The sequence below is a fragment of the Pteropus medius genome, unplaced genomic scaffold, assembly GCF_902729225.1.
Source record: "Pteropus medius unplaced genomic scaffold, Ma_sr-lr_union100, whole genome shotgun sequence".
NCBI classification, from domain to species: Eukaryota; Metazoa; Chordata; class Mammalia; order Chiroptera; family Pteropodidae; genus Pteropus; species Pteropus medius.
Window position 1 is genome coordinate 5266765 of NW_024352783.1, and position 11349 is coordinate 5278113.

The window sequence follows — 11349 nt, forward strand, 5'->3', positions numbered from 1 at the left end:
AAAGAAAAAAGAAAAAAAGAAAAAAAGAAAGTCTGCTGATAAAAAAGCCCTGACACATGGTGAAGCTTTAAAATCCCAGATGAGTGATGTGGTCCACTGACCCATGGCATGAATATCTTGAACAAGGTCTGTGCAGTAGATTATAATTAAGTTAAAATACGCTGGTGAGCAATTTCTATGTCTATAATTCTCTACATTTTTATGATTAATTTGTGTTCTTGTTATCTATTGATGCCTAACAAGCCAAAACATGATGGCTTAAAATAAGAACAATCAATTATTATCTCAGTTTCTGTGGGCTAGGAATTTAGAGAGGATTTTAGCTAGGCAGTCCTGGTGTGAGATCTCTCTTTTCAATCAAATGGGGTCTGGTGGCCATCTCTCTCTCTCTTCATTTAGTCTCAAGGCTTCTCTATGTGCTTTTTCTACATAAGCTACTTTGAGCTTCCTCACAGCATGGTGTCCTTGGAGTGGTAAGATTGTGCATAGGCAGCTTAGAACTCTAGTTTGCGTGCTCCAGGGTACCAGGCTGAAGCTGTACTTCTCTAATGATCAGCCTCTGAAGTCACCCAGCATCAATCCTCTATAGCCTGTGAGTTGATCAATCACTAAGGAGGGCCAGATTCAACAATGGGGACATAGATCTCACCTGTCTAGGACAAGAGAGTCAACAATTTGCAGGAATGTTTTCAAACTGTCATGGTTTACCTGACTTATTATTTTAATGATATTTTATTTGATTGATTAAAAAATTTAATCCCGATACTGAAACATAAGTTTTGTCATTTGGCCCGCAGAGCTCACAGCAAGGCAAAACTGTTCACTTAGTAGCAAGTGAAATGCCTGAGAAGAAATGATAACTTTCTGAGTCCTGCATTTGCAACCTAAGGTGAGAATTTTACAAACTATAACTACTCTCAATACAGATATATAAAACTCTTCCAGAAAGCAATGTTCCATTTCTCTTTATGTGAAGTTTAAGAAAATATCATAAAATCAAGGCCCCTACAGTACCTGTGGCTGACGCTTATTTGTTATTTTTATTTGCATGAACCATTTTCCTCGTTCCACAGAGCACAGAGCAAACAGCTGGTTACTCCTTAAATGAACATGATGATATAAGAATGATGTTCTATGTGTGTGCTAAAGGAGGTCTCGCTGGATAAATAAAAGGTTGCTCATTTATTTATGATGCAAAAACCCACTGTGTGCTCTGTGGGAAGAATCATCAATTATTTATTCAGAACTCCCTTCTCCAAGTACAGCTTTTGTGTGCATGAGGCATGTCTGTTTTTATTACTTTAAAACATGTAATTTTCATTTTGAGTGTGGTGAATGTTCTGTCTGAAAGTGTGTGGCATTGTGGTAACCTATATATTTGATAAAGAATTTCTAGTTTGTTATACCATTTTCATCTGAACCCTATAGTCAAATGCCCAGCAATAATGACAGATGGATATCAGGAGTTCATCCATTCACTGCATGCTCATTCCTTTTCCCTTACTACCCTCCCTCCCCCCAATAGAAATGCTATATCACTAAATCATTAATTATATTCTCAGAGCAAACATCTGCTCAGACATCACTGACTTGTTCTAACCCTAGTGAAGACATGATTGGGTGACATCATTTCTCAAATGTATTTTATAGTCCTTAAGCTCTCTTTCATTTACATTAACTCTAGATCCATCACATCATATCACCAGATCAGACAATCTGGTTTCTATGGTCTGCATGGAAAATGTAAATAGTGTAGAGACGTCTACCGCCTACTGTGTAGGTTCTCCAGGGGATTCATTCATCCCCCAGTATCTATACACCAGCCCCTCTGATGCAGCACTCAGTTAGATTGTGACTAAGGGAAGATACATGGCTTGGGTCAGGAATTGCTCCTCTTGCAGCCAGCTATCAAGGGCTTTCTTGAAGCAGAAGGTGTCAAGTTCCCCTCACTTAAGGTTTGGCTGGCTGGCTAGCAAAGAGTCTGATCAAACACAGCTTTGAGACATGGCTCAGATACCCCTTGGGTGAGCCTACTGAGGGGAGAATGGTTGACTAACAGCCTTCAGCTGCCACACCTTTGGACCCAATGTGGCATGTATGCTGAGGCCACACTCTTCCCAAGCTGTTTCCAGCCAATGACTGAGTACAGTGGAGGGAAAAGGGCTGTTTAGAGCCAGGCCATTCTTTCTCAATGCAGAGTTCCTCTAACACGCAGTCTCTGCTCCAAGTCTTCCCATCAGAGATAATTTTTCTGGGCTGCATTGTAATTTGAGGTTTTTCCTACCCAATCTTCCTTCCTTTCTCAATTTTTTTCACAGATGTCAGAACTGCATCGTGATCTGAAGGCTCTTCTCACCTACTTTTGCTCCATCTTCACTTTATCAAAAGATAAACAGGCATTTCCCTAGCAAAGCTCTCCTACTTCTAATTTCATTTTAGTGTCTGCTTTCTGGAGAACCTGAGATGGCATATTTGGTTTCCAGGTTACTTCTTTCTTATTCTCTCATTCTTCCATTCTCTTCTAGTTCCTGTCCCTACACTCTACACCTGTCCATGCAATAGGTCTATTTTCTCCTTTTCTTGTAGTGTGGAAGATCAGAAAGAGATAAATATTTTATTCTATCTAAGCCTAAAATCCTTAACACACACACACACACACACACACACACACACACACACACACACACAAACACCCACACACACCCAAAACAAAACAAAAAATTTTGATTTGCAGTCTTCTCTTTCTGCAAATAGGTCTGGGTATTCTTTCCTCCACTTTCCTCCACTCCATAGTAGAAGAATCCTTCTAATGAAGCAAATACACCAGTAAAAATCAAATCACATTTTGCAAAAACAAACAAATAAATAAATAGGTAAAACATTCACATACTACTATATATGAATTTTACTTGATCATGTTTTATTCATCTTTATATTATCATTACCAGAGGCTAGAGTAGTATTAACATAGTTGTAATAATTATTGAATAAAGAACCCACCCAATTTATCTCTAATGTTTGTCAATCCCTATTTCCCTTTACATAATCCCTTTGTCACCTCCTGGTATTCAGTAGCTTCAAGATTCCTTCTGGCATTTTTTTTAAGACCTTAACTATTACTCCAAATCAGAATTTTCATCACCCAAATTTGTTCTTGGTTCTCCTCTAAAATCCATATCAAAACTTTTATTCTACTAGCACCCATTATTTTAACTGCCAGAAACCTGATTAAAGTCATAAAGTAGAAAAAGAAATTTGCCTTTAACTTCTTGTAGATTTTGGATAAGTAATCCTATTTCCCTTGGCTTTAGTTTCTCACCCATGGTACCTAATTTATAATCTCTATTGTAAATTGAAAGTATTTCCTAAGAAATTAATTCATGCAACAATATGAATATTTGAAATTTTACTTTACACTTTCTGGGCTATATGTATATGATTACACACACATATGGTATACTTGTTAAATCAAATAAGTCAATTGCATCAGCTTTTCTGTTGATGGAAGTGGAGAATGTCAAGTAATATTGAGGACATACTGAAAGGATTGGAAAGGGTGATTCTCCTGGTGTTAAGGTATATTCCCCCCACCTCATTGCACACACTCGCACATATCACCTACCCAAATCACCCACTCATACATCTTTTGATGTGCACACATTTGGCCATGTTTACTAACTCCTGGGTTAGAGTATATCTTTTGGCTGTCCATCAAGGCATATAATGGATATTCTGACAATAGAAGACAGCAACACTAATAAATGGCATGTAGGGGGATTGAAATACAGGATAAAACATTGGTTATTTATGCTTAACCATTCCAAAGTTCTGACAGAAAGAAAATCTGGCATAAACCTCCACATTTCCTTTCCCACCACTGGGAAGAGACCCAGAAAATCCACACACCTTAGAAAAATGCTAGATACCTCTTGGATCTAAGCTCTCTCCCTATCAGCTTTAAGTATTATAATAAACTTAGATAACAGACAGCCTAGGGACACTGCAAATGTTCATCAGTAAATGTGCTATGGAAAGACCCTCCTATCTGAGAGATTAGAGGAGAAATGAAGAGCTTGTTTCTTTCCTGTCCAAACTTTTTGGCAAGACCCTAACTTTTCAAGTTCTCCTTAGTCTCAGAATATAACCAATATATGTCAGTACCCTTCCCCTAAATGTTCCTGAGGAACTCTTGGTGTTGTAGGAATGGGAGCCTCAGTTCAGATGACAGACTGTGGGAAGCTTGTTGCATCTATCTGATCAAAAGCAGCAGATAAAGCAGGACAACATTTTAAAGTATTAGCCAAAGATTTTTTTTCTCACTTTACCCTGTGACACATCCCCTAACCCAGACAGAGAGAACATTCCACTTTTGTGTCTCAAGGCAGGGATATTTCAGCAGCTACGCCAAGATGAAAACGAACTGACTCAGTTTTGGATCAAAATTGATTTTGAAACTGCTAGCTGGAAAAATGGTCTGCAAGTAAGAAAACTTTTAGTTACATGGGCCTCAAAATTATGAATTTCAAGGGCACACATGGTACAACAAATGTTTTGATAAATACTGAAATGAAAAAATAGATTAAGAGTCGAGTTATGATGCTTCTATACTAGATTTCATAGTCTGGGAGGAGAGAGAAAAAATAAAGAGGAAAGAAGTTCTCTTGTGCTGTCTTCCTGCCCACTCAGTTGGTCCTCAGGTAGAGTTGATAACAACTCCAGGTGGGCTGGGAGAAGTAAGGCAGTGACATCTGGGTCTCTCTTCCCTGTGGAACTTCGAGGGATAAATCCCTGTTCCCTGGTGCCCAGCACAGCAATGGAACTGTAGAGTAGAAATAACTGTGACACGTGTTTCAAGGAATCAGTCTCTGAGGATGAGGAATGGCACAGAGAATGTCTGACTCTTTGCCATGCACCTCTCAGAAACACACACACACACACACACACACTGAAGGGGACCAGACTTGAAGAGGCCTTGTGGCTGGGACTAGAAGAATGGAGCAGCGAACTAAATGGCCAAACAACTGGAGAAATCATGGGAACAAGGAGACCTCAATAAATACTAACACTGACAGACAATCTAGGACCAGATACCCGCCCCGCACTACACACACATTTACACATACACAACCTCACACACACTCACAGCTGTGTACACATACTTGCCTTGGCACTTGCAAGAAACTGAGGTCAAAGCTGCATAAACTGAAAAAATACTAGCATTCACACATTCAAAAACCAGCTTCTCGAGTTCTATATGTTGTTTTGGGCTTCTGGAGATGCAGAGGTGTACAAGAAATTTAGTTTCTGTCACACAGTGGCATAAATTTTAAAAGGGAAAATAAGATTAACTATTAAAAATAATCTCTCTTTTCTTCCAAAGGTGTCTTTGTGGCCTAATATTAGTATCTGTTCACTGAGGATCTTAGAGGTGTCTTAGGAGTCAGAAGGCACAAGGAGAGGGACATAAATCTTTTGCTCTGTTTCCCTAGATTGAGGGCCTTAGTTTGCCAGCCTGATGTACAATATGCTTTGCCTCTCTTAATTGGACACCCACAGCCAACTTCTGGTAGTTTAACCTCAGTATAAGAAAGAAGAAAAACCATCTAGATAGGTGACTCAGAATAAAGGTAGAAGCTATGGGACTAAATTCCATTTCTCTTAGTCCTAGATTCTTGATCTTGCCTCTTTGCCCAATGCTCACACTAATGTTGTTTGTATATTGGCTCTTCCAGAAGGACTTGCCTCCTGAGCCAGATGCTGTTATTCCCAGTGCCCAGCCTCTAGCTACTAAGTTACTAGCTACTCTAGTTACTATGTCCCTAGCTCCCTGAGGCTGACAAATACCACCACTCTGTTTGGATGGAAACCATATGTTTGTAACTTCATGTCAGTGTCAGATGGCAAGACACAGAGTAGAGCTATGGCTTCTTGTTCCACAGAGTGTTTGCTTGCCTTAGGCTCATAAAGATCAGTCCTACAGGGTGCTAGGATAACCAGCGTTTCTCAACTCCACACAAAAAAAGTCTTTTTTGCTAGATTTGCATTGCTCTTGGTATTTCTAGACAAGGAGTTTAGAAGAGTCATCTCAAAATCGAGGCAGTTCATGCATCATGCTACCCACCCCAACATCGCTTCCCTCAGGGAAATGGCCCACCTAGAAGGCAGTGGATATCAATCTGGGCTTTGTTCATTTATGGTGGTGGAAAATACTAGTCACAAAACTCCAAAGTCACCCCAAGTGCCTGTGGTTGATTATAAACAAAGAGGAGGGCCTGAGTTGGGCAGAGTCTAGGGCCAGGATCACCATCTTGGGCCTGAGCATAGGAAGGGCATAAAGACTCCTATTGTTTACACAGGGCCTCTCTGATGCCCAGTCAGGAAGCCCCCTTCACAAACAGAGTCACCTCTGCCAGCCCTTGGGGACCTGGGGAATACATTTGCCTGGCCTTTGGTCTGTGTGTTTAGACTCATGCCACACTGAATTTCATCTGGGAGGAAAAGCTGTTTCAGATGACTATGAATAGCAGCTTTCATCAGCTGTCACTTTACATTAAGGCCAGCATGACATGGAAATGTACTAGAGGCTGCTAGAGGCCTGGAACGGGAGTAGTTCTTTCTATTCTAAACATTTATTGACTTCATTTATAAAAAGTTTAATCAGTCCATTTGGCCCCCGAGCCCCTCCTCCCATCCCCAACCCCCACCCTGCCCCACAAACCACTGCCCTTTGCTTAGGTTCATCTGACTCTTTGGGGCAAAAAATTTGGTACTTTAGACCAGCTCTGGATAGAACTAAGATACCGATCTAGATTATTTCTGGAGCTCCATTCTGTGTTTTTTTCCTTTGGAGCAATCAGCTCTGTGCTTCAGCTTCCTTATATGGATTTGATCTCAAAGAAACAGGACATATTTTCTGTATTATGAGAAATGGGATAATGCCCCTGTAGGCAGGCATCTGTCATATTTGTCATCAAGAGTAGTGATGTCGACTTACTTCAGTTACATTTAATCATCAGCCTCATCAAAAAAAAAAGAAAAAAGAAGAAAATGAAGAGAAGAGAAGAGAAAAGAAGAAAGAAAAAGAAAAAAGAAAAAAAAAGAAAAAAAAAACAAGGAAGGAAGGAAGGAAGGAAGAAAAAAAAAAAAAAGGAGAAAAGGCAAGGAAAGGGGAAGGAAAAGGAAGGAAGGAAAAAGGAAGGAAGGAAAAGGAAAAAAAAAAGGAAGGAAAAAGGAAAAGGAAGAAGAAGGAAAAAGGAAGAAGGAAGGAAGGAAGGAAGGAAGGAAGGAAGGAAGGAAAGAAGGAGGAAGGAAGGAAGGGAAAACCAGGCCATATTTATAGTCTTTGCCAATTTCTACAGTGTAAATACTCCCCACCATGGTATCACTATAGTGGAGTCCATGAAATTGGGAACAGATGTAAACAGTTGGCACTAATAAGCTAATAGGACTCAGCTCCAACACACAGCTGGCTCATGGGCTTGTTGATTTTACAAAGCTGTGTGACCAGTACAGCAATAGAAATTTATTAAGCTATATTCCTTAAGCCAGCACAGATAATAAAAGAGCTCTTGATCTAAGTGATAGAGGAGGCAGGAAGAGGGGAAGGCATGATTGTCTATAGCCCAAGCTAGGTGACATAATGTGCTCTAAGCTCCAGCCTAAAACTAAACAAGTAAGAAGAACCATTCATTAGCCATTCAAGATGTTGAAACAGGCAATGGAGATGGGCCAAACCCGCCTGTCTTGACCCTCGAAATCCTGCTTAGGGTTGGCTGTATTACAGAGAAACACAGAATTGGGAACCAAACTTTACTCATCCAGGCTTGATAGAAATCACCAGATTCTATCATGCTGGGCAGGCAGGGGAAGGAATTGAACTTACCTCTAAAGAGAAATTTTCCTCACTAGTAATTTTCTACATAAGCTGCTATGACTAAAATAAACTTGCATGAAGTCACCTCGACTCCCCTGATAACTGCTAATTAGTTTAAGGATTAGCTTGATTTACAGTAACTGTGTATAGGGTGGGGACAGTGGAGCTCAATGACCTCTGGGGTGATCTGAGACAAACACCTCCCGATAGGAGCACTTGCACAGCATGGTGTCAAAATAGCCCAATCAGGTCCTCTTGGGGAAAATATATAAATGTAAAGTAAACAATTGCATCACTTGCCCTCAGCCATTTCTCTGTGAAGTGTGAGAAGCTGCTTTTCTGGTTCTTTGTAAAATGTGAGGCAATGTGCTATAAACTTGGGGCCCCTGCTCTTCTTCCCTGTGTCCATCATCATATTACTATGTCTGACTCTGTTTCTATCCCAAAGTGAAACCAGTCATGTGCTTAAGGAAATTGCCATGTAGGAATATAAGACTTATATAAATTACTATATAAATACCATATAATATATAATAGTATATAAATAGTATATAAATATCAACAAAGACTGTCTGGTGTCACAGATTCTGATGAAGGGCTGTGAAAAGAGGGGAAATGGCTTGAGTTGTTAGAGTGATTGGAGAAGGATTATGACACAGCCTTGCAACTGGACCTTGAAGGGTTCACAGTATGAAACCCTGAAGAGAATTTAAAAGATGAGGAGAACAAAAGAACATTCTAGAAACCATGAGCCACTGTATTGGAGTTAGGCAGCCATGAACTGTGAAGGGGAGCAGAATATACACCCCAAAATATGCCTTCTTGACATATTAATTATTGGTCTGATTACTTAAAAAAAAAAAAAAACAATAGCAAGTGAGAAGCTCTAAAAACCAAGTGGAAGTTATCCTTTTGTAAGAGACATTTACATCTATAAGGGAAATCTCCACTTATAAGAGTGTCTTCCTCTCTATAGAGGGAGCGGATATAACTAAGTTTCTAGAAACTCTTATCAATCGAGAAAGTATAGACTTAAATATGCATAACAACCTTACCCTTATTGACTGTGCTTTTCCTGGTCACATGCCATAACTGGCTCCCCAACCCCCAACATCTTCTTTTGTCTTTAGCTGGAGATTGTGTTTGAGGTAGTTGCTTGGGCTATTTGGGGGAGTTAATTTTCCTGGGTCTCTTCCATGTATACAGGAGATATACATGTTATGTTATTAAACTTATTTTTTTCTCTTCTGTTGTTGTAGCCGCCAGCCCCCGAAAGATACACGGACCACCAGAAATCAGTGAGTTATAGGAATTACACTCTTTTTTCAACCAGCTGGGTCTGCCAGGGGTACACAGACCCCAAATTAAGCAGCCCCGAAAGGTAGAGATACAGAGTTTTTAAGCCCTAAATCCCATTCCTCGTTCTGTCTGAACACTAATGTCTACTTTTCTCCTATTCACTACCTGTCAACCTATAGGTCAGGGTGTTCAAGTGGGGAGTACAGAAGCAGAAAGCTTGTTATCAGAATGTTATGTCCCTATGATCAAAAGCCTTTTGTTCCCATGGCGATAGTCAAACAGTAATTTCCTACAAGTAATAAATCTCAAGTAGTCATTTTTCAGCCACCACACTGTTAATGTCTTTTATTACAGAGGGGTCTCAGCCAAGAACCTAAAAGGGTAGATGGAAAATTATTTTTCCTCCCCTGCAACTGTAAGAGGGAGAGCAGGAAAAAAAGGAAGAGTCACAAGAAAGGAAGGAAGGAGTCACAGGAAATAATATCAGAAAAGAATAATCCAGACCAGGTCATGGGATGTTTTTAAATGGTAGACTAAGAGGCTGGACTTCAAGATGTAAATAATAAGCTAACAGAAATTTTTGACCAGGAGAGAGACTCTCTAAGAATTTCTGGAAAATGACTGTGGTGATAGTGTGCAGCCAGGAACGCAAAAGAAATATAATCCTATTTCACTGATCCATCCGGAAACCATCCAACATTGAAACTTTTTCTGATTAGGATGCCATTTGTATTAAAAGGTGACAACTGATACGACATCTGGCATAGATGAAAAGAATATGAGACATGAAATGCTAGCACTGGAAGTAAATTAACTCCGCTTGGACATTCTGCCAGGACTTGGGTAAGTGCGAGGGGAGAAAGGTGGTTCTGACTTAGCCTAGCAGAACACAACTGTATGAATGAGGTATGAATAGTCAAAGAAAGGAAAGATAATAGGATTCACTCATTAAATTATTTTGGGGGGCTGGTTCTCTATAAAGTAAAATCTCTAGAGAAAAAGATATCACTTTTATTATAAACCTATTCTCTAAAGAACAAGGTTAGAAAGAAATGGGATAAGTTTAGTGTAGGGAGGAGGCAAGAGAATTAAAATGCTAATCCAGCCACATTCAGAGACTGCAATATGCTCATCAGCCCTGCAGCTAGGCCGAGGACACCTTCAGAACAAAGGAAGAATTCTGCTGGGATTACTAACGACCCATTCTTCACACCTGGGAAGAGGAAACAGTCCCCAACAGAGTCATTCTCTGTGGCTAAAACCATGGGAACCTATGGATTAAAAACTGGGAACTGCCAACAGGACTTTCACTCTACATATTCTTACCTTTTCATGCTACATACTCTTTCCCTTCCTCACTATATGTCCACATCAAAAGAAACGAGAACTAAAGAATGATAAATAAACTGAATTTCCTGAACACTCAAGGTCTCTCTCAGTAACTTAACTCCGTCTCTTTCACTGTTCCTCTCATCACTGTCCTTCTCACTGGCTCTCTCACTCTCTGTCTCTGAGAGGAGACCACTCTCTGCGGAGAGTGGTCTAGTAAACTTTCTAATTAAAGTTTTCTAATAAACTTTCCTTTTGACTCTAACTTGGAGTGTGTGTTGAATTCTTCCTACGCTCTCTGCCTAAGGATACTCTTCTTTCGGTTTAGGGCTTGGTCTTCCCCCACCAACTCAGGGAAATTTGCCCTGTCCTGTATCAGATTTATCACAGAATTGTTGCTAAAAAATAATATAAAGCCATCTAGCGCTCTGCCTATAGAAACTACCTAGAAATGCTTTCCAAATAGGACTCATTTGTCTTTGAAACTCTCAAGCACAAAGTTCTCTGTGATGATGTACCTGTCATACGCCAGAGGTGGTGGAGTCGTGGGTTATGAGTGAAAATTGTGGAGTCAGGCTGTCTAGTTTGTAACTTGCCTCCTTTGGAAACTTAAAAAAGCACTTAGCTAGCCCATGTTTCAGTTTCCTCTTCTATAAACTGATGTTGAGGTTTCTGGGAACACTAAGTGATCCACATGTGAACTTAAAAAAGTACCTAACATATAATAAGCATTGAATAAATATTAGCCGGAAATACCTACCAACTTCTCTTTATTGAATGTTTACCTTTGTTTTGAACAGATGGAAGTTTATTAGTGTCCTCTAACACACGGAATGAAATTGGGAAGT